Here is a 25,871-nt window from a genome sequence, read left to right as displayed (position 1 = left end):
TGCAGGTCTAAGTTGAGGAACTACTAATGTATTTTGGCCATGATGTTTGCAATTGAGGAGATCAACAGCAATCCCTATATTTTACCTAATACATCCCTGGGATTCAAGTCCACAATGTCCGACATGGTCAGAGGCACACTCTGGCCAATCTTTTTGGCTCATTTTCAGACCCTAGTTATGCCCTACCTAACTACAGATGTGCAAGAGAGGGCATGTCAGCTGCTGTACTTAAAGGACCATCATGGGCAATAACTGAATACATAGGGACAGTGCTGGACCTTTACAAATTTCCACAGGTGAGAGAGGATGATGGAATATGACATGATGTCAGCTCTACTTGATGGTATTTCAGCTGTCTGTGTGAGAAAGGGGGAAATGAGTAGCTCTTCATGGATAGGGAAGTATGCAGACATAGTTGATGATACATATGTATTTTTATAGCTTAAAATAGAGATAAGGGGAAGGAAGGGTGGAGCAGGACACCACCCTATTGAACCTCTACATATTGTCTGTACTGTCAAGGGTTATTCATTCTTAATGTGAACCCTGAGATAGTGTATGTGTTTAATTAAAAAAAATCCTTAGTTTAGGGGGTGAAGTCAGCAACTAGGTGACTGGAATTAGCTATGGAGAGTCTGGATGATCCAGGAATGCAGATAGAGAGACATACAGGAAGGAGTAATGTGGGATTAAGAGTTTGGTGCTTTCTTTTATGTTTGGGATGAATGAAGAGACATGTCTATTGATGGGTCTCTGGCAAAAAGGAAGGTCAACTAGTTGCTTCTCACCCTCTCTGATCTAATGTGTTTTCACCCTCAAATCTGACTTCTGAGTCTTTGTTGGTAAATAGAACAATTCAGACTTAGTTTAAACCTATACATAGCAGCCACCATGTACCCAGGCCTTGGGACTGGAAGTACCTCCAGTCTGAAGCCTGAGTAGTTGTTGGGGCACTGACTGCAGGGCTATGGGGCTGTAGACAGTACTCAAAATATCAGGAGATTCATGTGCAGCTGCTGAGCTGACAGAAGAACATCACTGTGCTTTTCTGATAAACCCATAGGAATACAGATTTGAACTTCAAAGGCTTTAAGCCATTGCTGTAGAATTGAGTTAAATTTCATGACAATGTTCTTCTTTCTGATTGTTTTTCCCTACAGCTTAGTTTTGGGCCTTTTGATACTACTCTCAGTGAACAAAGAAGATTTTCTTCCCTGTACCAGGTGGCCCCCAAGGACATATATCTGACACTTGGCATTGTATCTTTGATGCTTCATTTCCACTGGAACTGGGTTGGGCTGTTCATCATAGATGATCACAAAGGTTCCCAGATCCTGTCAGATTTGAGAATCAAGATGGAGAAAAATGGAGTGTGCATAGCATTTGTGGAAATGATCCTAGTCATCAGGTGTTCATTTCTGGCCACTTCCTGGAAAAATCAGGTGAAAATCCTGGAATCATCACCAAATGTGATTATTATTTATGGGACACTGATTCTCTATTAAGCTTAATAGTAAATATTAAGCAGATGTTACCCACATGGAAAGTCTGGGTCCTGAACTCACAATGGGATCATTCCACATTTGATAACTATTTCCTGTTAGATGCATTGCATGGGACCCTTATTTTTTCACAACATAATGAGGAGATCAATAATTTTACAGATTTTATCCAGACAGCCAATCCTTCCAAATACCCAGAAGACATTTATCTTCCCGTATTATGGCACTCATTCTTCAACTGTTCACTTTTGAGGAAAAACTGTAAAATTGTGGATAACTGTCTGCCTAACACCTCCTTGAGATTCTTACCAGGGAACATGTTTGACATTGCCATGAATGAAGAGAGTTACAATGTGTACAATGCAGTGTATGCTATGGCCCACAGTCTACATGAGATGACTCTCAATCAAGTACAATTTTAAACTCGTGGAAAAGGTAAAGAGATGGCATTCTTCCCCTGGCAGGTAACAGCACTTCTGTAGTATTATACCATCAAAAATATGCCACCCCAAGCGTTTATAAATGCACTAAAACTAGACAATACATAGTTTAGTTTATTTTGTTAAAAAGCTGCAAGAGAGATTGTAAAAGGAAGAGTCTCTTTTAAGTCGATATGTAGTTGTATTGCAAAGTGTCACACAATATTTCCAGGGTAAGTTTTTCAATACAAAAAGTCCATTTACCTCAGAGATTTCACATAACAGTAAAGACAGAGATAGATAATTGTCACAATGGACGTGAAGACTTCTAAAATGCTTATGTTACATAAATGAACACTCATAAAATCATTTACTTTTACATAGTGAAACTCTAAATATTTTCAAAACTTAATTGGATATGACTATACTTTATTTTTGTATTTCATTTTTTTTATTTTATGAACATTATTGTTTTGCCTGTGTACATGTCTGTGTGAGGGGGTAGGGTCCCCTTGAACTAGAGTTACAGGCAGTTGTAAGCTATTATGTGGGTGTTGGGAATTGAACCAGGGTCCTCTGAAAGACAAGACAGTGCTCTTCACCTCAGAGCCTTCTCTCTAACCCAAGTATGAATATATTTTCAAAGAAGGTGAGAGTTTTTTCCATTCATATTTATGATTTAGGAGTTCTTGGTTCTATGTTTTCTAAAGGGATTGATTGGATATATTAGAACTATAATGATGTTTCCATTCCTGTTGCGTTTCATTTGTTTTATATGAGTAGTACCTATATTAAAGTATATTAAAGGTGCTTTTCACAATATGGATTAAAATCAAGAAGAGATGTTCCCTGATTATGCCTCTGTTGCACTTCTCTGAAGTTTATGTAGCATAAGGCATGTATGTCTTTTAGCTACACCCTTTTCTAAAAAACACACAACTCATCAATCATGCTGGAGACCAGGTGGTCCTGGATTGGAAAAGGAAATCTCATGCAGAATATGACATTCTCAATTTTTGGAATTTCCCAAAAGGTCTTGGGATAAATGCAAAAGTAGGAAGATTTTCACCAAATGCTCCAGAGGGCCAGGAATTGTCCTTATCTTATGACATGATACAGTGGGCCACAGGATTAACAAAGGTGGGTTGCATCTTACTTTAGTATTTTGACCTATATAAATTTCAAAAACTATATTCCTATGTGTCATGACCCTTCACTGCTCACACAGGGCCCATTTATAGACACATAATGACCAATATAAAGCATTGTCTTCATACCTAATTTTGGTGAATGAACCATTTTCCAATCTGCTCATTTTTTAACATACATAAAAGTATTTTTTTTCAGGATCATTTCCATCATTTTCACAGTTCACCTAACAAAAGATTTATTTTGATCCCATCTTGCAAGGTTTCAGTCAATGGTCAGTAGTTCTTTTGCTTCTAAGTCTCTGTCAAGATAGAAGAGCATTATGGGAATATGTAGATGTGTTAGTTGTTTGTTTTGCCATTGCAAAAATGCTACTTAGCAAACAGTATGGGAGACTCTTCTTGGCTCACAGTTTGAGAATATATTCACTCACTGCAGAAAGCCATGTTTTTAGGTGGTAGAGGAAGATGTTCACATTGCATCAACAGTCAAGATGCAGAGATAGCTGAACTCTGCCATTATCATCATTTCTTCCTTTTATTTCACTTGATGACCAGGGCCAATAAATTGGGGCAACCCACTTTAGAGAGGATTATTTTTTACCTCAAGTAAACTAATCTAGAAAAATTTCCACAATAATTCTACAAGATTAGTTTACATAGTTGTTCTAAGATGAATCTCTACTATGGAAGACAAGGTGAACCGTTACCACGGAAGAAAAAAACTCATTTGCCTTTCTATCCAGGAGTCAAGAAGCAATAGTTTTGTAGCTATTATGTCACCAAGACATGCTACCAAAGACCTAAATTCTAACTTTTATGCCTCACCTCATAATCTTTGAACAATTTTCCAACAAAGTAATGTTATTAGGGTCAAGTATTTACCACATGGGCCTGTGAATAACTCACCTTACTAATAAAAAAATCAACATTCTGCATTTATAAACATTAACATAAATAAATTAACAGCTCAATATTCAAAAAATCTATTAGAGATTCCATAAAACATGACCCTTTGCTACCATTCATTTAGTATTCTCAGATTCCTCAGTCTGTATGCAGTGAGAGCTGTCATCCTGCATTCAGGAAAACCCACCGAGAGGGTGAGGCTGCCTGTTGCTTTGACTGCAAGCAATGCCCAGAGAATGAGATTTCCAACGAGACAGGTACATGTCAATCATGCAGAAAACATTCACAGAAAATTTCTACATCTGCAATATCCAAGCAAATGAAAATTATCTGTAAGTGAACTCACTTCAGTGAAGACAATTCTCTTCCTTCCAACTGTCAGAAAACCACTGGTTAAGTTCATTTTTCCAACTGGAATAACATACTATTGAAATTGAAACTCATACCTGCTTTGTGCTCCTAAACAATTGTGGAAATGTCTGTCTACAGAAAACCACCTTCCAACACCAGAGCAGTATGCTTCATGTCATCATGCACTTTGTCTTGCTTTCTTTTCTATTGCTATAAAAAGGCACCATGACCAAGCATCTAATAAAAGATGACCTTGCATTGCGTTATAATTTCAGACTGTTAGAGTTCATGAAGGCAGAGCAGATACATGTATGGTAGTTTAAATGAGAATGGCCCCCAGAGGCTCATATGTTTGAATACTTGGTCTATAGTTGTGGAACTGTTTTGGAAGGATTAGGAGATGTGGCTTCGTTGAAGGAGGACTGTCATTTACGGTGGGAATGGAGCTTTCAAAAGCCTGCTTCACTCCATTCTCTCTCTCTCTCTCTCTCTCTCTCTCTCTCTCTCTCTCTCTCTCTCTCTCTCTCGTCAGCAGTGTGTGTTTCTACTCTAGGTCTCTAATCTGCATTCAGATTAAGGTTTCTGGCCATCCAGACAAAGCAAAGCATGAGCTGTTTCTCATGACTTGGGTCTCAAGACAGATCAGTCACTGATTGGCCACCCCCATAAGCTCTGAGCCTCCATTGCCCCAAACAGCTTGCTTGCAGGACAAGTTGTGGTTGGAAAGTTTTGTGGCTGGATTGGGGTCCAAGTTCCACCAATGAGAGTCTAGCCTGGTAAAATAAGATGGCCAGTTTAGACTCCATATCCTCCATTACTAGGAGTCCTCTCAATGGTTACCCTCATAGCTTCCAGAAAGTATCCACTGCACTGGATTTCCAAATAGCTCCCTATGTATCTAACTATTCCAATAGGATCTTCCCATACCATCTTCCTGTGTCCCTCCTTCCTATCCTGATAACTCTGTTACCATCCCCACCTGCCCCTAGTACACCCACAAAATCTAATACATTTCCCTTTCCCAAGGAGATCCATTTTCACCCTAGAGCCCTTCTTGTTACTTAACCTCTCTGAGTCTGTGAATTATAGTGTGATTATTCTGTACTTAACAGCTAATATTCACTTATAAGTGACAATATATCATGTTTCTCTTTCTCGCACTGGGTTATCTCACAAAGGATGATTTTTTTTCTAGTTTCATCCGTTTACCAGGAAATTTCATGATGTCATTTTTTTCTAACACATGAATATATCCCCATTGTGTACCACATTTCTTTATCCATTCTTTGGTTGAGGGGTATCTAGATTGTTTCCAATTTCTAGCTATTATGAATAATGCTGCTGAAAACAGAGTTGAAGAAGTGTCTCTATGGTAGGATGGAGCACACTCAGCATCTATGCCCAAGAGTGGTATAGCTGGTTCCTAAGGTAGGTCAGTTCCCAGTTTTATGAGAAATCACTATATTGATTTCCAAGTGCTATACAAGTTTGCATTCCCACCAGCAATGGAGGAGTCTTCCCTTTGCTTTGCATCTTCACCAGCATAAGTAGTCACTTATGTTATTGATCATAGCCATTCTTACTGGTGTAAATGGAATCTCAAAATATTTTTAATTTGTATTTGCCTGATGGGTAAGGATGTTGAACATTTCTTTTAGTGTTTCTCAGCCATTTTGGCATCCTCAATTGAGAATTCTGTTTAGATTTGCACCTCATTTTTTTTATTACGAAAATATTTTCATTCATTTTACACACCAATAAAAGATCCCCCTCTTCCCTCCTCCCACTCCCAGCCTCCATCTTCTAATGCACACCCCACTCCCGACCACTAGAAGGCAAGCCTTCTTATGGAGAAGCACATTCAGGAAAGGCAAATCCAAGCCCTTCCCCCTACCTCAAGAGTGCATGAGGGGTCCCATCATAGGTAGTGGACTCCACAAGCCCACTCATGTGCCAGAGATAGATTATGATCCTACCACCAGGGGGGCTTCCCAAGCATACCAAGCTACATAACTGTCTTGCCATGCAAAGGGCCTACTCCAGTCCCATGTAGGCTCCATTGCCATTGATCCAACTTTCATGAGTTCCATCTAGTTTGGTTTGATCATCCCTAGATGTTTCCCAACCATGATCCTCATGCACTTGCTCATAGAATCCTTCTTCTCTCTCTTTGACTTCACTCCTGGAACACTGTCTAGTGGTTGGCTGTGGATCTCTACATCTGCTTCCATCAGTCATTGGAGAAAAGTTCTGTCATGACAGTTAGGGTATTCACTGGTCTGATCTCTGGGGCAAACCAGTTCAGTTCAGGCACCCTCTACACTATTGCTATTGGACCAGGCTGGGGTCATCCCTGAGGATTGCTGGCAGCTTCTCTAGCACTGGGTTTCTCTCTATCCCCATGTTGTCTCTCTCTCTATCATAGTATCTCTTTCATTGCATTCCCCCTCACTTCCTGTTCCAGCTCAACCATCCCATTCCTTTATGTTCTTACCCTCTACCCCCTACCCTCCATTGCCCACCCCTCATCCCTAGTTCACTCATGGAGATCTCATCTATTCCCCCTTCCCAAGGCAGCCCATGCACTCCTCTTAGGGTCTTCCCTGTTAGTTAGCTTCTCTGGATTTGTGGATTGTTGACTGACTACCTTTTGCTTTATGTCTAGTATCTACTTATGAGTGGGTACATATAATGTTTGTCCTAATGAGTTTGGGTTACCTCACTCAGGTTCATATTTAATAGTTCCATCAATTTGCCTGCAAATTTCATGATATCAATGTTTTTCTCTGCTGAATAGTACTCTGTTGTATATATGTGCCACATTTTCTTAATCCATTCTTCAGTTGAGGGGCATCTAGGTTGTTTCCAGATTTTGGCTATTACCAATAATGAACATAGTTGAGCATGTGTCCTTGTGGTATGATTGTGTATTCCTAGGGTATATGCCCAAGAGTGGTATAGCTAGGTCTTGAGGGAGATTGTATCCCAATATTCTGAAAAACTGCCATACTGATTTCCAAAGTGGCTGTACCAGTTTGCACTCTCACCAACAGTGGAGGAGTGTCCCCCTTACTCCACATCCTCTCCAACATAAGTTGTCTTCAGTGTTTTTGATCTTAGCCATTCTGACAGGTGTAAGATGGACTCTCAGAGTCATTTTGATTTGCATCTCCCTGATAATTAAGGATATCCTTAAATGTCTATTGGCCATTTGAAGTTCTTCCTTTGAGAATTTTCTGATTATTTCTATGTCCCATTTTTAATCGGATTTTTTGTTATTTTGATGTCTAGTTTCTTGAGTTCTTTATATATTTTGGATATGAGCCCTCTGTCAGATGTGGCATTGATGAAAATCTTTTCCCATTTTGTAGGCTGTCATTTTGTCTTATTTACTGTGACTTTGCCTTACAGAGCTTCTCAGTTTCAGGAGGTCCATTTATTAATTGTTGTTCTCAGTGTCTGTGCTACTGGTCTTATATTAAAGAAGTGCTTTCCTGTACCAATGCATTCAAAACTATTCCCTACTTTCTCTTCTATCAGGTTCAGTGTAACTTGTTTTATATTGAGGTCTTTGATTCACTTGAACTTGAGTTTTTTGCATGGCAATATATATGGATCTATCTGAAATCTTCTGCATGTTGACATCCAGTTATTCCAGCACCATTTGTTGTAGATGCTTTCTTTTTTGCCATTGTACAGTTTTGGCTTCTTTGTCAAAAATCATGTATTTATAGGTGGGTGGTTTAATGTCAGGGTCTTCAATTCCATTCCATTGTTCCACATGTCAGTTTTTATACTAATACCAAGCTGTTTTTATTGCTGTAGCTCTATAGTAGAGTTTGATGTCAGGAATAGTAAAGCTGCCAGAGGGGGGTTGTTCTACAGGATTTTTTAGCTCTCTTGGATTTTTGTTTTTCCAAATGATGTTGAGTATTGTTCTTTCCAGGTCTGTAAAGTATCATGTTGGGATTTTGATGGAGATTGCATTGAATCTGTAGATTGCTTTTGGCAAGATTGCCATTTTTACTATGTTAATCTATCCTCTCTACAAGCATGGGAAAGCTTTCGATTTTCTGACATCCTTTTCAATTTCTTTCTTCAGAGATGTAAACTTCCCTTTATACAGGTCTTTCACTTGCTTAGTCAGAGTTACCCCAAGGTATTTCATATTATTTGTGGCTATATACAGGGTGGTGTTGCTCTGATTTCTTTCTTAGCACATTTATGATTTGTATATAGGATGGGTACTGATTTTTGAGTTAATCTTGTATCCTGCCACATTACTGAAGATGTTTATCAGCTGTAGGAGTTCCCTGGTAGAATTTTTGGGGTCACTTATGTATACTATCGTATCATCTGCAAATAGTAAAAGTTTGCTTCTTCCTTTCCAGTTTCTATGCCCTTGGTCTCCTTTTGTTATCTTGTTGCTCTAACTAGAACTTCAAGTACTATATTGAATAAATATGAGGAGAGCAGACAGCCTTGTCTTATCCTGAATTTAATGGGATTTCTGTCCATTCACTTTAATATTGGCTATAGGCTGGACATCAATTGCCTTAGCAATGATTAAGTATGTTCCTTGTATCCCTAATTTCTCCAAGACTTATATAATAAAAGGGTGTTGAATTTTGTCACAGGATTTTTCAGCATCCAATAAGATAATCATGCTATTTTCTTTCCTTCAGTTTGTTTGTATGGTGAATATATTCACTGATTTTGATATATTAAAACATCTCTAAATCTTTGCGATAAAGCTTACTTGATCATGGTAGATGATCTTTTTGATATATTCTTGGATTCTGCTTACAAGTATTTTATTATTTTTGATTATATGTTCGTAAGGGAAATTAGTCTGTAACTCTGTTTCTTTGTTGACTCTTTTTGTGGTTTGAGTATCAAGGTTATCATGGCCTCATAAAATGGATTTGCCAATGTGCCTTCTGTTTCTGTTTTATGGAATAATTGGAGGAATGTTGATATTAGCTCTTCTTCAAAGGTCTGGGAGAATTCTTTGTTAAAGCCATCTGGTCCCTGGCTTTCTTTGGTTGAAAGATTTTTAATGGTTGCGTCTATTTCCTTGGGGATTGTAGGTCTGTTTAATTTGTTTAATTGATCTTGATTTATCTTTGGTAAGTTGTATCTATCAAGAAAAATATCCATTTCTTTCAGGTTTTCCAATTTTGTTGAGTACAGGTTTTATAAGTTTGACCTAATGTTCCTTTGGGTTTCCTTGCTGACTGTTGTTGTGCCCCACTTGTCATCTCTGATTTTGTTAATTTGGGTATTCTCTCTGTGTCTTTTAATTAGTTTGGATGGAGGTTTGTCTATCTTGATGATTTTCTCAAAAAGCAATTCTTTGTTTCATTGATTCTTTGCAATGATCTTTATGTTTCTGTTTACTGATTTTAGCCCTCAGACTGATTTTTTTCCATCTACTCTCTTCGGTGTTCTTGCTTCATTTTGTTCTAAAACTTTCAGATGTACTCTTACATTCCTGGTATGAGATCTGTCCTTTTTATGTAGGCAATTAGTCTTATGAACTTTCCTCTACACCACTTTCATTGGGTCACATAAGTGTAGATGAAATTATAAACGGTCTTATTAAATAAGAAACACAGAGCCAAATGCACAGTTAATAGCCCCAAAGATCAGAGCACTAGTGAATAGCCTTTAGCTTACCAGTCATTGCTGTCCTTCCCCTGAGAGAGAGAGACCTTCTCCTGTGTGACCTGTCTTTTTATTGCCTTTTTGTTCTACCTTCTCATTGGCTTTAAACCCAACCACATGATTTCCTCATCACTGCCTGTCTATACAGACCTCCAGGTCTCTATGATTCATACTGAGATTGAAGGTTCGGGTCACCGCTTGGCTGTGTCCTTGAAAACACAGAGACTGTGCCTGCCATGTGATCAGATTAAGGGCATGTGCCACAACTGCTGGACTTCTGCTAAATTGCTTGCTTTTAGCTCTGAACCCCTGGTAACTTTATTTATTAAAAAACAAATCAATTCACATTTCAGCACAAATAAAATATCACCATACATAAGTTTAGGTATGTTGTACATTCATTTTCATTGAAGTCTAGGAAGTCTTTATTTTCTTTATCTCTTCTTGAACCAGTAGTGATTCAGTAGATGAATGTTCTGTTGTTGCTGAAATACGGCTTTAATCCACTGTAGTCTGATAAGTTATATGTGGTTATTTCAGTTTTCTTGTATCTGTTGAACTTGCTTTGTTGCCAAGTATTTGGCAAACTTTGGAGACTGTTCCAGGGGATGCTGAAAAGAAAGTATATTCTTTTGTGTTTGGGTGAACTGTTCTGTAAATGTCTGTTAAGTTCATTTGAGTTATAACATCTCTTAGCTCCATTATTTCACTGTTTAGGTTTTATCTGGATAGCCTGTCTATTGGTGAGAGAGGGTTATTGAAGTCTTCTATAATTAATGTATGAGGATTTTGTGTGATTTCAGGTTTAGTAATGTTTCTTTTACAAATGCCAGGGCTTTGAAATTTGAGCCATGGTGTTAAAAACTGCAAAGTTCTCTTCATGAATTTTTTTCTTCCTTTTGATGGGTATGAAATGTTCTTCTCTACCTCTTATGATTAATTTTGCTTGGAAGTCTATTTTGTTAGATATTATAATAGCTGCACCAGCTTGCTTCTTAGGTCCATCTGCTTGGAAAATATTTTCCAACTCCATACTCTGAGTTAACATATATTTGATGTTGAGATGTGCTTCTTTTTTATAATTAAAAAGGTTTTACTCATTTTACATAACAACGAGAAATTGCCCTTTCTTCCTTTCTCCCAACCTCCCAGCTTCCCCCCACCCCGCCCCAAACAACCCACCCCTATTCCCTCCTCTGACAAAGTAAGACCTCACATGGGGAGTCAGCAGAGCCTGGTGCATTCAGGTGAGGCTGGTCCATGCCACTCCCCATTCATTATGGCTATGCAAGGTGTCCCACCATAAGTCGTGGGCTCCAAAAAGCCAGCTCATGCACCAGAGATGGATCCTGGTCCCACTGCCAGGCAGCTCCCATAAACAGATCAAGATACACATCTGTCTTGCTTACACAGAGTTCCTAGTCCAGTCCCATGGAGGTTTCATAGCTGTTGGTCTAAAGGTCATGAGTTCAAACTAGTTTGGTTTGGTTGTCTCTATAGGTTCCTCCAACATGATCTTGATGCCTCTTTCTCATGGAATCCCTCTTCTTTATTCTTCAACTGGACTCCTGAAGCTCAGCCTGGTGTTTGGTTGTTTATCTTTACATTGGCTTCCATCAGTTAGTGGATGAAGGCTCTATGATGACAGTTAGGGAGGGTACCTATTGATCCAATTACTGGGGTATGCCAGTTCAGGCATCCTCTCTACTATGGCTAGTAGTCCAAGCTTGGGTCACCCTTGTGGATTCCTGGGAACTTCCCTGTAATCCTGGTTTCTCCCTATCCTCATGATGTGTCCTTCTATCAAGGTATCTCTTTCAGTGTTCTCCTACTCAGTCCCTGTTCCAGCTCAACCATCCCATTCCATTATGTTCTCATTCCCCAACCCCACCCACCATTTCGCCACCACCCCCAGTTTACTCATGGATATTTCATCTATTTTCTCTTCCCAGGATGATCCATGTATCCTTCCTAGAGTCCCCTTGTTAGCTAGCCTCTCTGGAGTTGTGGGTTGTAATATAGTTATTCTTTGCTTTCCATCTAGTATCCACTTATGAGTGAGTACATACCATGTTTGTACTTCTAAGTCTGGGTTACTTCACTCAGAATGGTATTTTCTAGTTCCATTCATTTGCCTCCAAATTTTATGATGCCATTATTTTTTATTGCTGAGTATTACTCCATTGTGTATTTTTATCACATTCTCTTTATCCATTCTTAAGTTGATGGGAATCTAGGTTGTTTCTAGGTTCTGTGAAACCCCATCCAAGGACTGAGGAATCTGGATGCAGACATCCACAGCTAGGCCCCCGGGTGGAGCGCTGGGAGTCTAATTAGCGAGAAAGAGGAGGGTTTATATGAGCAAGAATTGTTGAAACCAGGGTTGGATAAAGCACAGGGACAAATAGCCAAACGAATGGAAACACATGAACTATGAACCAAAGGCTGAGGGGCCCCCAACTGGATCAGGCCCTCTGAATAGGTGAGACAGTTGATTGGCTTGATCTGTTTGGGAGTCATCTAGGCAGTGGTACCAGGTCCTGGGCTCGCTGCATGAGATAGGTGTTTGAAACCTGGGACTTATACAGGGACACTTGGCTCAATCTGGGAGGAGGGGACTGGACCTGCCTAGACTGAGTCTATCAGGTCGACCTCAGTCCTCGGGGATGGCCTTGATTTGGAGGTGGTGGGAATGGGAGGTGGGCTGGGGGGAAGGGAAGGGGAGTAGGAAGGGGGAGAACAAGGGAATCTGTGGCTGTTATGTAGAACTGAATAGTATTGTAAAATAAAATAAAAAAAGAGGGAAGAGGGTTTCTATGAGCAAAAGGCATCAAGATCATGATGGGAAAACCTACAGAGATTACAGAACCTAGCTAGTGGGAACTCACGAACGTTAGACCAACAGCTGTCCAGCCGACAGGGGACTGGACTAGGAACTCTGCATGTGGGATACAGTTGTGTACCTTGGTCTGTTTAAGGGAGCCCTGGAAGTGGGATCCGGATCTATCCCTGGGACATGAACTGGCATTTGGTAGTCCATTGCACAACTTTGATGCAGGAGGGAGGGGCTTGAAACAGCCACAACTGAATGTCCCAGGCTTTGCTGAGTACCCATGGGAGGCATTACATTTTCAGAGGAGGAAATGGGGGTTGGGATGGAGGTAGGATGCTGGATGAGAGTTAGAGGAGGGCTGCAAAGGTTATATGTTGTTGGTATGTCTCTAGGACCAGCCTGGCTCCAGTAAAGCTGGCAGAGTCGTGGGCTAGAATAGGGGGCTCAGGGAAGGAGGTTCTGTTTGGGGCTCTAATTCTTATTTATTTTCTTCTGGTCTTTTTGGACTTTTCCTTTATACTTTGCTTTACAACTTTGTGTTTTGTGTTTTTCTAGATTGTGTGTGACTGTGTGAGAGAGTAAGGTTTTTTAATTGTCATTTTGTTGGTGTTTTATTTATTTCTCTTTTTAAAGAAAGAGAAAAAGAAAAGGGGTGGAATTGGGTGGGCATGGAGATGGGGAGAATCTGAGAGGAGTTCGAGGAGGGTAAAATCATGATATGAATGTATCACATAAGGATTATGAATGGTAATGTGATGCTATAAAAAGAATTAAATATATATCCCAAAGAAAAATGTATATAGAAATATGGACATTATCAATACATTGAAAATATTGCAGAAAATCCATAAGCATAAATCATAATTAAGGAGTAAATTGATAAGATATCAGGAACACCGTGTTAAAACACTGTTACATAAAGACATAAAAATACATGAGCAGTTCTGTATCAATGCACTACAGAGATACTATTTGACAGAGTTATGAGAAGAGTGTCAAGGCTACAAGAATTTGAGAATTTAAATTTACTCAGGCTCCTTCAGAGAATGAGGAAACTTAGATAATACTCTGGACTTCAGGAATGTAGGTACATTTGGACTACATATAAGAGAACAGAATTATAAGATAAGGATTTCAAGGGACATCCTCTCTATCACACTGAAGTCCCATGCTCTCTTAAGAATGGAAATGTACAGGCTGGCCTCGAACTCGTGATCCTCCTGCCTCCACCTCCTTCAGCAAATCCTACTGGTGTCCAGTCGATTGGCTTGATCTGTTTGGAAGGCATCTAGGCAGTGGTACCAGGTCCTGGGCTCGTTGCATGAGTTAGCTGTTTGAAACCTGGGACTTATGCAGGGACGCATGGGTCAATCTGGAAGGAGGGGACTGGACCTGCCTGGACTGAGTCTATCAGGTCGATCCCAGTCCTCGGGGAAGACCTTGATCTGGAGGAGGTGGGAATGGAGGGTGGGCTGGGGGGAAGGGAAGGGGAAAAGGAAGGGAGTTAAAAAGGGAATCTGTGGCTATTATGTAGAACTGAATAGTATTGTAAAATTAAAAAAAAATTAAAAAAAAAGAATGGAAATGTATTAACAAAGAGGCAATATCAGAGCAAAATTAGGTGCATGCAATGTATTCAGTGCTCTAATAACTTGTAAAGCAAATACAACAGTGTTACTAAAGGCAAAGACACCATACAAGTAACAACAGAGAAAGCATTGGGGCTATTTAATTTCTGTCAGCATAAAGCAGAAGGCAAATGGAGTTTAATTGTTCTGTATTTGTATCTGAAAGAAAGCAAGATGGTCCTGATAACATTGCAATGTTCCAGAGCATGGAAGTGGCTTAGGATAACAGAGAAAACCTGAGTATGCATTCATGATCACCAGCATTTCTGCCAGATGTGGATCAGTGTGTGAAGTGTCCAGAAACACACTATGCAAATACTGAGAGGAGCCACTGCCAAAATAAGACTGTGACATTTATGGCCTATGATGACCCCTTGGGAAAGATGCTCAGCTTCATATCCCTGGGCTTCTCATCACTCACAGCTGTCATTCTAGGGGTGTTTCTGAAGCACAGAGACACTCCCATTGTCAAGGCCAATAATCAGCATCTCAGTTATAACCTGCCCATCACTCTCATCCTCTGTTTTCTCTGTCCCTTTATTTTGTCCATCATAGCACAGTCACCTGTATCCTGCAGCAGAACATATTTGGACTTCTGTTCACTGTGGCTCTTTCCACTGTGATGGCCAAAACTTTCACTGTACTTATAGCCTTCAAGATCACTACTCCAGGGAGAATGAGGAGGTGGCTGCTGATAGCAAGGACCCCTAATTTCATCATTCCCATCTGCACCCTACTGCAAGTTGTTCTCTGTGGAATTTTTCTGGCAACTTTCCTCCATTTATTGACAAAGATGCCCATTCAGAACATGGACACATCATCATCATTTGAAACAATGGCTCAGCTATTGCCTTCCACTGCATCCTGGGAAACCTGGGAACACTGACTATAGGCAGCTACCTTATGGCTTTTTTTTTGTCCAGGAATCTGCCTGACACATTCAATGAAGCCAAGTTCCTGGCTTTCAGCATGCTGGTGTTCTGCCGTGTCTGAGTCAGCTTCCTCCCTGTCTACCGTAGCACTGAGGGGAAGGTCATGGTGGCTATGGAAATCCTCTCTATCTTGGCTTCTTCCCTCATTCTCAGGGAAATCCACTTCAGTTGCCTGATCCATTCAAATAGTGTGTGTGTGTGTGTGTGTGTGTGTGTGTGTGTGTGCATGTGTGTAATAGAAACAGTATGTGTATAAGAGAAAAAAGAAAAAAATGGATAAAATAAAATAAAATAAGGGAAATATTTTTAAATCTCATCATGGAAGCTGCAGTGTGAGACAGTGATTCTCACCATGAATCCCTTTGTGCATTTATCTTTAATTGCAACTGTTCATTGCAAAGAGTCATAGGACTGGTTCAAGGCCCTTGGTTTCTACTATCTATTAATGCTGGGCCCTCACTCAGGCTCCTGCTGGATATCCTGTTGTGACCCTGTGTTGTAGAGATTCTGAGATGTTAGGTCTACAGGCCAGGACCCTTCACAAGCTCCAGCAGATCATAGATGTGGTGGAGAGTAGGGCAGGCCAAGTCACATCCTTGGGTCTGGTTCTGGGAAGCTGTAGGATTGGTCTACCAGGTGTTAACTGGGACAACATTCCAGTGCATACAACTTCACACACCTGCACTAACAAGAATGGATCCATTGTGCTGCACTGGTGAGGTGCAGGGTATGCTCTCCCAAGTGTTGCAGCTGGTGGGGTTCAGGTATAGCTCTCCCACTCTTATGACCCCAGAGCCAGCTCTATCACTAGCCGCAGATATTGATGGACATGGGGTAGGAGGGCAATTCTCCTCAACCCAAGCCTCCTCAAGGCAGATGAGTAATTCAGACAGAACTCACATTCTCACAAATTTAAACTGGCTTATCCACAACCACACTAACAAGGTTGGCTCTATTGTGCTTCTTTCATGAAGTATAATGTTAGCTCTCCCAAGTGTTGCAGCTGCTGGGGGTCAGGGATAGTTCTCCCTTTTCTATGACCACAGGAAATGCTCTCCCTAGTACCCATCGCTCTGGTTGTGAAATGGTTGTGGATGAGCTGCCCTTCTCCTCCTCCTCCCCTCACACAGCAATGCCTGTGCCCTGTGGAAGAGATGGCCCAGTGGACATAAGAGCAGAAGGCATTCTTTTAATTAATGCCCCCTCTTCTCAGATGACTTTAGATGTGATGACTTAGATGTATCAAGTTGGTAGGAAACCATCCAGCACGATTGACCCTATATCATCTTGACACACAAATACATCACCACAAAGTTACCTTTCCTTTCCCATTCATCCCCAGGATCTCACATTAAATTCTAAGTAGGGGCTGGAGAGATGGCTCAGCATTTAACAGCACTGGTTATTCTTACTGAGAACCCAGGTTCAAGTCCCAGCACCAACATGGCAACTCAAAATGGTCTGTAACTTTAGTTCCATGAGATCCAATACCCTGGCACAGATATACATGCAGGCAAAATACGAATGAACATAAATTAAAAATAAATAACTTTTTAAAAACATAAATAACATTAAATGTCCCACAATCTTAAATGTCCCACAACTGAACACACTAAAATTTGACTCAGAGGTTAAGAGTACTGCTAGACTGAAGAGATGGCTCAGCAGTTAAGAGCACTGGCTACTTTTCCAGAGGACCTGGGTTCAATTCCCAACAACCACATGGCAGTTCACATTTGTTGGTAATTCCAATGCCAGGGTATCTATTGCCCTTACAAAGACACACATGCAAGCAAGATGCTAATACACATAAAAATATACAAATCTTTTAGCAGGGTGGTGGTGGCACATGCCTTTAATCCCAGCACTCAGGAGGCAGAGCCAGGCAGGGACTCTGTGAGTTGGAGGCCAACCTGGTCTAGAGAGTGAGATTCAGGACAGGCACTAAAGCTACACTGCGAAACCCTGTCTTGAAAAAAAAAGAGTACTGCCAGGTCTTTCAGAGGTCCTGAGTTCAATTCCCAACTATTGCATGTTGGCTTAAAACCAGCTATAATGAGAACTGGCGCCTTATTCTGGTATTCAGGAATACATGCATGCAGAACACAATATATAATAAATAAATCTCTTTTTAAAATGCACTCCTGCTTTGCAGTGGTGGCACACATCTTTAATCCCAAGATTCAGGAGACAGAGACAAGTGGATCTCTGTGATTCCAAAGCCATCAAGGTCTAAAGAGTGAGTTCTAGGCCAGCCACTACTACACAGAGAAACCTCGTCCCTCAAAAAATCAGTCCCTTTAATTCATCCAGTCTCTTTTAAAATCTAAAAATGATTTTAAAAGTTTGAAATCTCTCAAGTGTGGGCTCCTAAAAAAATAAAAATTAGGTTAAATAATTCTTTACTTCAAGAGGGAAAGGCCCAAGGCAAAGTCTCCCTTTGATGAATAAAATCTGCTCTCCACCTGTGTAATACTTTGATATCCAATGTCTGGATCCACTTACTATCTTCTGGGCTTCTCCAAAGGGCTTGAGGGCACTTCTTCAGCTCCATCCTCTGTAGCACACACAGCTTGCCTCCCAAACTCGAGATGGCTCCACTCTATACCTGTTGCTGTTTTTGTCAGTCACCCCACAGCACTGACATCAACCACAATGATGGGTCTTCTGCTGCAACATGGCTGCACTTTCATCAACCCTTCTCATAGCCTCTCTTCATGGTTCTAATCCTCAAATTCTCAGTATGACTCCTTTAATTTTGGACCTTTAAGTGCTAGTGTACTTACACCTTCACCAGTGGCATCTCCTGTCCTCTCACAGTGCCAAGCCTCAGGTGGGATCCATGACCAATTCATGCCTTCAAAACCAGTACGACCTGGGTGACTCTCACACCACCAAATTTGACTCCCAGCATGAAATACAACTGCCTCTGGGACACAGCATCCGTGTGCTCTCAGGAACCACTTCTCAGAAGATTTCAACTCAGCAATGCTGGGCTCCTCTTTTTTTTCTTTTAGTTTTATTTTTGTACTGGAACTCACTCTGTAGCCCAGACTGGCCTTGAATTTACAACAATCTGCCTTGCTCTGCCTCCAGAGTGCTGGAATTAAAGCCATGCACCAACACCACTGTGGTGGTATTGTGTTCCCCAAAATATTGTGTACTCTAATAAAAATATCTGGGGTCAGAGAACAGACAGCCACTAGATACAAAGGCTAGAAAATGGTGGCACTCACACCTTTAATCCTAGCATCCCAGAGATAGAAATCCCTCTGGATCTCTGTGAGTTCAAGGCCACATTGGAAATAGCCAAGCATGGTGGCACGCCTTTAATCCCAGAAAGCCAGCCTTTAATCCCAGGGAGTGGTGGTAGAAAGCAAGAAGATATATAAGGCGTGAGGATGAGAAACTAGAGGCATTTGGCTGGTTAAGATTTGGCTGGTTAGGCATTTTGGCTGGTTAAGCATTCAGGCTTTTGAGCAGCAATTCAGTTGAAAGCCATTGGGATGAGGACTCAGAAGCCTCCAGTCTGAGGAGACAAGACCAGCTGAGAATCCGGTGAGGTGAGATAGCTGTGGCTTGTCCTGTCTCTCTGATCTACCAGCATGGACCCCAATAACTCGCCTCGGGTTTGATTTTATTAATAAGAACTTTTAAGATTCATGCTACATCTGGCGCCCAACGTTCGTGTTACGAATTCATGAAAAAGCTGTTTGCCTGTGGCCTTGTGAGCCCCAGCTCAGGCCCAAGCTACACTCAGCCGGTTGTGGTGGCACACGCCGGTAGGATTTGCTGAAGGAGACAGAGGCAGGAAGATTCCGAGTTTGAGGCCGGCCTAGGAGGTTTGGGAGAAGCTTTGGCCCAGACTGAACCACAAACAGTGGTGGGACCATGGAAGCAGTGGCTACTGCTCCACGTTGCCAGCTCCTTCTCATCATGTTGGTGACTGCGGTGATGCTGCTACCTGGGATGAAGGGTTTACTGCTGCTGGTTCAGAGAAGAATTGCCAGGACCATCGTGTTACAAGAAAGCATCGGCAAAGGTCAGTTTGGAAAAGTTTGGCAAGACAAATGGTGGGGAGAAATTGTTGTGAATATTTTCTGTTCTAGGGAAGAATGTTCATGGTTCCGAGAGACAGACATTTATCAGACTATGATTGCTCCAAACCACAGAGGAGGCAAAAAAAAAAAAAAAAAAAGTCTGCAGGAAACCATGACCATGCCTAACAGTGACTTTGAAATCTTCAAAAAGATGACAGGATCCTACAACGATGATTCCACATGGACTATGATAAAGCCATTAAGCTGATTAACACCATGAAAGAATCGACTTTGGACTACAAACTGGTCAGGACAATTTCGAGAGGACTAGTTGAGATGATTCAGCCTGACAGACTACTTGAACAAGGACTTGAAACAAGCCCTGAACTTTCCTATTATGCAGAGACTGGACAAATGATACAGGACTTGATGATTAACCCAAAAATTTTCTTTTCAAGATTCCCTAAAGATATCTTCACCCCTAGAAAGCAAAAAGAAAAAGAGAATATAGATATGAGATAGATCATCGAATCTACTCTGAGAAAAAAGATAAAAAGAGAATATAGATATGAGATAGATCATCGAATCTACTCTGAGAAAAAAGATAAATAATAGGATAAATAGGTAGATCATTGAATCTACACTGAAGAAAAAGGGGAAGATATAAAAATAACAAAAGGTAGACTACTGAATCTATTATGAAAGAAAAAAAAGAGAATATGGATATGATAAGATAAAAAGGGAGATTATGGAATCTACTTTTAAAAAGGAACTCCTTGTTTTAAATAAGAAAAGTAATGAAATTTTTTGGTCTGAGTTTATCAGATGTTACTGGACTGGACATTGTTAATATATATAATGGAGTTTTTATCTGAATCTGTCAAATGTTAATGGACTAGACATCATTAATGTAATTTCTGTCTATATATATTGTATATACTTATTAGATAGTTTTCTTGTATTAGTTATAAGCTTTCTTTAATTTTAGACAAAAAGAGAGGAGATGTGGTGGTATTGTGTTCCCCAAAATATTGTGTACTCTAATAAAAATATCTGGGGTCAGAGAACAGACAGCCACTAGATACAAAGGCTAGAAAATGGTGGCACTCACACCTTTAATCCTAGCATCCAGAGATAGAAATCCCTCTGGATCTCTGTGAGTTCAAGGCCACATTGGAAATAGCCAAGCATGGTGGCACCCTTTAATCCCAGAAAGCCAGCCTTTAATCCCAGGGAGTGGTGGTAGAAAGCAAGAAGATATATAAGGCGTGAGGATGAGAAACTAGAGGCATTTGGCTGGTTAAGATTTGGCTGGTTAGGCATTTTGGCTGGTTAAGCATTCAGGCTTTTGAGCAGCAATTCAGCTGAAAGCCATTGGGATGAGGACTCAGAAGCCTCCAGTCTGAGGAGACAAGACCAGCTGAGAATCCGGTGAGGTGAGATAGCTGTGGCTTGTCCTGTCTCTCTGATCTACCAGCATGGACCCCAATAACTCGCCTCGGGTTTGATTTTATTAATAAGAACTTTTAAGATTCATGCTACACACCACCATGGGCTCTTCTTAATCATCACTATTCTCAAGCCAACCAGCATTGAGTATCTCATTAAAACAAAATTTCAATTTAGTAGTTCAGATAATTTGTTAATCAGAGCTGATAATTCAGCCCCAGTGAACCAGGGCCACAGAATCTTAATTCAAAATAACAAATGTCTCAAAGAGGGTCTTTAAACTTCCCTCTGAAACTTCACAAGCCATGTTCCCATATTCTGCATTGCACTCAACATTCTTATATTCTGAGCTACTACAGAACAACTCACCATTAGTTAAATACTCAAAGGATTTTCTTATACAATATTTCAAAGTCCCTTCAAGGTTCTCCTACAAAGCAACATGGTCAGGTCTGTCAAAGCAAGACCACACTCCTGGTACCAACTTGTCATAGTTAGAGTTTCTATTGCTGCAATAAAAAAACATGGCCAAAAACCAAGTTGGAGAGGAAAGGGTGTATTTTGCACACTCTTTTACATTTGAGTTCATCATTGAAGGAAGCCAGGACTGAAGTAAAACAGGGCCGAGACTGGAGGTAGGAACTGAGGCAGAGGCCATGGAGAGGGGCTGCTTACTGCCTTGCAAAGTCTGCCTTCTGATAGAACTCAGGACCACCAGCCTAGGATTGTCACCACCCACTTTGAGCTGGGCCCTCCCTATCAATGACTAACTAAGAAAATGCCCTATAGCTGGATATCATTTTCATTTTGGGGGGGTGGGGGTGGGAGGCATCAATACAGTAATTCTGCCCAGTGGGGGTGGCACATGCCTTTAATCCCAACACTAGGGAGGCAGAGCCAGGCAGATCTCTGTGAGTTCGAGGCCAGTCTGGACTACAGAGTGAGTTCCAGGAAAGGTGCAAAGCTACACAGAGAAATCTGTCTCAAAAACCAAAAAAAAAAAGGACAGGGTTTCTTCATGTAGCCTTGGCTCTCCTGTATCTAACTCTGTAGACCAGGCTGGCCTCAAACTCACAGATATCTGCCAGCTTATGCCTCCCAAGGCCTGGGATTGAACTTGTGCACCACCACCGAAAGCTTAAAAACATTTTCTTAATTGAGGCTCCTCCTCTCAGATGACTTTTGCTTGTGTCAGATTGACAAAACATTTTCAAGTGCAGGGAACTTGAGCTGAAAGGTGAAGTGGACATATGCCCCATTCCTAACCCAGAAGAAATATCCAGCTGCTAATGAAAATTTAGTTTCCTCCAGGGGAGTCTCACTGGGGAAACCAACTACTTTGAAGTGTAGAATGCATGTTCAACATTGGATGACAACAAAAAAGGAACTCAGGGCATCTTTGGATGTTTCTAGTCTCACAATTTCATGACAGGGTATTTCACTTTTTTGTTTCTTTGTATTTTTAATCTTGTTTTTGTTGTTTTGTTTTGTCTTCTTATTTTTTTTCTCTGATTTTACCGTATTAGTTTCTCTCAGTATGTACAATGGCTACCACTTTATGTTTTGGTGGCATTGAGTGTGCAACAAATTGGGTTTCTGATTCATCTAAGTTTTCTTGGGCTCCTTTCCTTCTCTTTGTTTCTTTTGTTCATTCTAATGTGTTATTTTTTGTTTTATCCTAGAATATTTTCTTTTAATGCATTTTATATTATTATAATCCCATAGAAATCTCTTTGCTTTCTAGTGAAAGACAAAAAGGTGTTGGATTCAGATGTGTGTGAATGTATGTGTGTGTGTGTGTGTGTGTGTGTGTGTGTGTGTGTGTGTGTGTGTATGTGTTGAGTATATTGTTAGGTGCATGTGTGTGTATAAGAGTCATTGGAGGCCCAAAGAGGGCATTGATCCCTTGGAGCTACTGTTAGAGGTGGTGTAAACTACATTTTATGAGGACTGTGCATTGAAATCAGCCATTTTGCAAGAGCAGCACATGATTTTGTCTACTGAGACAACTCACCAGCTTCTGCAATATTCTGCAATACCTGTTTATTGAAACATCCTTCTCTCCTAAGTTCTACTCCTCTAACTCCCATGATGCCAATGTCTTACATTCACTAAGATATCAAAAAGAAGCATCAGATTTTATTATAAATCTTATGGTATATATGAGACAAATAGAACATTACCACTCTGCACTAATGTCAAACAGCCATGTCTTGTAAAAATAGATGGCTAAGTGGAAGATTGTGGGAGACAATGTAGATAAAAGTAGTACACATGTCACTGAAAAACAACATCATTAAAAAAAACAGTGAGAGTCACTAGCTAATGAATAATGTTTCATTTTATGCTAATAGGTTGTTCAGTACCAACATTACGTGTGTCATTTAAAATTTATGAAATGTGAGTTCTGGAAGATGATTTCTCCCTTAACTTTGGAAGAGAATTTCTCTCTGGTCTTAACAAAATGATATAGCACTTGGGGACAAAGACACATCCCAACAATCCAGCACTGGAGGCTAAGATGGAGAAGACCTCCACAGCCACCATGACCTTGCCCTTGGTACTTTGGTAGACAGGGAGAAAAGTGACCCAGACACTGCAGAACAACAGCATGCTGAACGTCAAGAATTTGGCTTCATTGAATGTGTCAGGGAGATTCCTGGCCAAGAAAGCCACAGTGAAACTCCCAGGGCCAAGGAACCCAGGTATCCTAAGACAGAGTAAAAAGCAGTTACTGAGCCTTCTTGCACACAATGATGATGTGGCCATGCTCAGAGTATGCATCAGTGTCAACAGAGGGAGGAGATGTTCCCAGCCAGATTGCACAGAGAAGAATTTGGATGATGGTGCAGATGGGAATAATGTAGTTAGGTACCCTGATACCAGGAGACACTTCATCCTTCTTCCAGGAGTAGTGACTTTGAAAGCCAAAACCACAGTAATTGTCTTGGCCAACACAGTGGAAACAGCCACAGTGAATGAAAATACCATATGTTATTTGCTGCAGGATACAGGTAGCTGAGTTGGGATGGCCAATGAAGAGCAAGGAGCAGAGGAAACAGAAGATGAGGGAGATGAGCAGGATGTAGCTGAGAGTGAGGTTATTGGCCTTCACAATGGGAGTGTCTTGGTGCTTCACAAAGATCCCAAGAACCAGAACGGTGAATGCAGACAAACACAAGGCCATACAGGACAGCGTCATCCCCAAGGGGTCATCAAAGGCCAGAAAGGTCACATCTTTGTACAGGCAGTGGTTCTGCTCTGCATTGGCATACTGGTCCTCTGGACACTTCAAACACTGATCCATATCTGAAGCAGAAAGCAAAAGTATTGTTAGTGCAACTTCAGCATTTCTTATGGACAGGCCACTCCAGTGTGTTTTGGAATGGAGACTTTTCTGAAAAGCACTGCTTCCATTTCATAATGCCTATCTTCTTCAAGGACAAACACAGATCCTATTGATACACTATAACATGAATCTTCCTGTCTGAATTAGAAGTGATGCCCCCATGAGAGATGGAGACTTGGTCGTATCCAGGATGAAACTTCTTATAGTTTTTTTTTATTCCCATATGATCATCACCAAACACATGAGTAGCCAAGAAACAACAAATTGAATCTATTGTGTGTGTGCATAAAAGTGCATATTTATGTGAAAGAAAATGAAAATGAGTGTTTGAAACTAGTAAATTAAAAAGAGCTCATGATTTTGAGAGTTTTTGTTGCATATGATTTGTGGGAAATAGAATGGGGAGAGAGAGAGATTTTATAATGATGTATGAAATTCTCAAAAAAAATAAATAAATATAATGCCTTTAGTTGTGTTCTCATCTGGGAACAGGGACACTAAACATTTTATAAAATGAAATAATCCTACTATTAAGGTAGAAACTCTACACATATATAACACCCAGAAGGCTTGTATCTTATATCACCACCTTTGTGAGCACAGAGCACCTACTTCCTTCCCTAATTTCCTTCTATATGAGACCTCTGTGGGTACTTTCCCTCTGGATGTTCCTGGGGAGTGAGGGATAAGAGATTTAGATAGAAGTATAGAGAGAAGAGAGAGACAGAAACACAAGATAGCCTCAGTGGAGCCTAGATCCTAATCCACCAGCCCAGAACTTTATTTCAAAGGAATTTTTATATCAATGTCAAGGGGGAGGCAAAAAAACTCCCAATACTAGATACAGCTAAATGTAGACCCTACCAAACACCTAGTACCCAGGTCTGAGGTCCAATCATCCTCGTATGCAGCCCTGCTGGTAAAGCAAGCTCAGATATCACTAGGAAACCTCTGTGGGCTCCAAAAGACCTGGGTTCTACTAATGTACTCAATGGTGAAGGAGTTTTTGGTAAAACAGCATGAACAAGACAAGATGAGAACTCCCAAGTGAGAATGGCAACACAGAATATTTGAATTGAACAATAATACCCCATTCATAAGTTGTAATTTCCACCACAGTAATAAGTGAAATATGCTTGTAATTGTGCTAAATTGTGGATAATAATGGAGAGCAATGATGTGCTTCCAGGATTTTAAGTCATTCCATGAATAAAACCAAACTAGCATTTATGGACAGCTATAATTACATTTTTTGTTTGTTGTTCTTTAAGGGGCTGGAAAGATGGCTCATCTGTTAAGAACATGGTCTGCTCTTACAGGGTACCTAAATCCAGTTCCCAGAACATGTGAAGTCCCAAATTTCTACCTGTAACTCTGGTACAAAGGGCATCAGATACCTCCGGTGTCCTTCACTGGGACCTGGCCCTGTAAAGGATTTACTATCCTCTACATATGACTAATTCAAATATTCATAAACATAAAGTTTTTGTTTATTTTTTGTTGGTATTTATTAATATAAATGCCCTTTATAGTTATTATCTTAAATCAATTGTTTTACAATCTATTTTTTACACATGTGTGTCAGTGGTTTTTTTTTTTTTTTTGTGTGTGTGTGTGTAAAGTGCAATTGTCAAGAAGGTATCT

The 25,871-nt window shown here is 40.5% G+C and overlaps 1 pseudogene; it reads left to right on the top strand.

The window, feature by feature from the left end:
* Positions 1-24: 24 nt before the first annotated feature.
* LOC114688519 lies at positions 25-23,602 on the top strand (annotated as a pseudogene).
* Positions 23,603-25,871: the final 2,269 nt, after the last annotated feature.

Source organism: Peromyscus leucopus, unplaced genomic scaffold (assembly GCF_004664715.2).
Source record: "Peromyscus leucopus breed LL Stock unplaced genomic scaffold, UCI_PerLeu_2.1 scaffold_1386, whole genome shotgun sequence".
Taxonomy (NCBI): Eukaryota; Metazoa; Chordata; class Mammalia; order Rodentia; family Cricetidae; genus Peromyscus; species Peromyscus leucopus.
The sequence above is the reverse complement of the archived record's forward strand: the minus strand, read 5'-3'. Positions and strand labels throughout refer to the sequence as shown.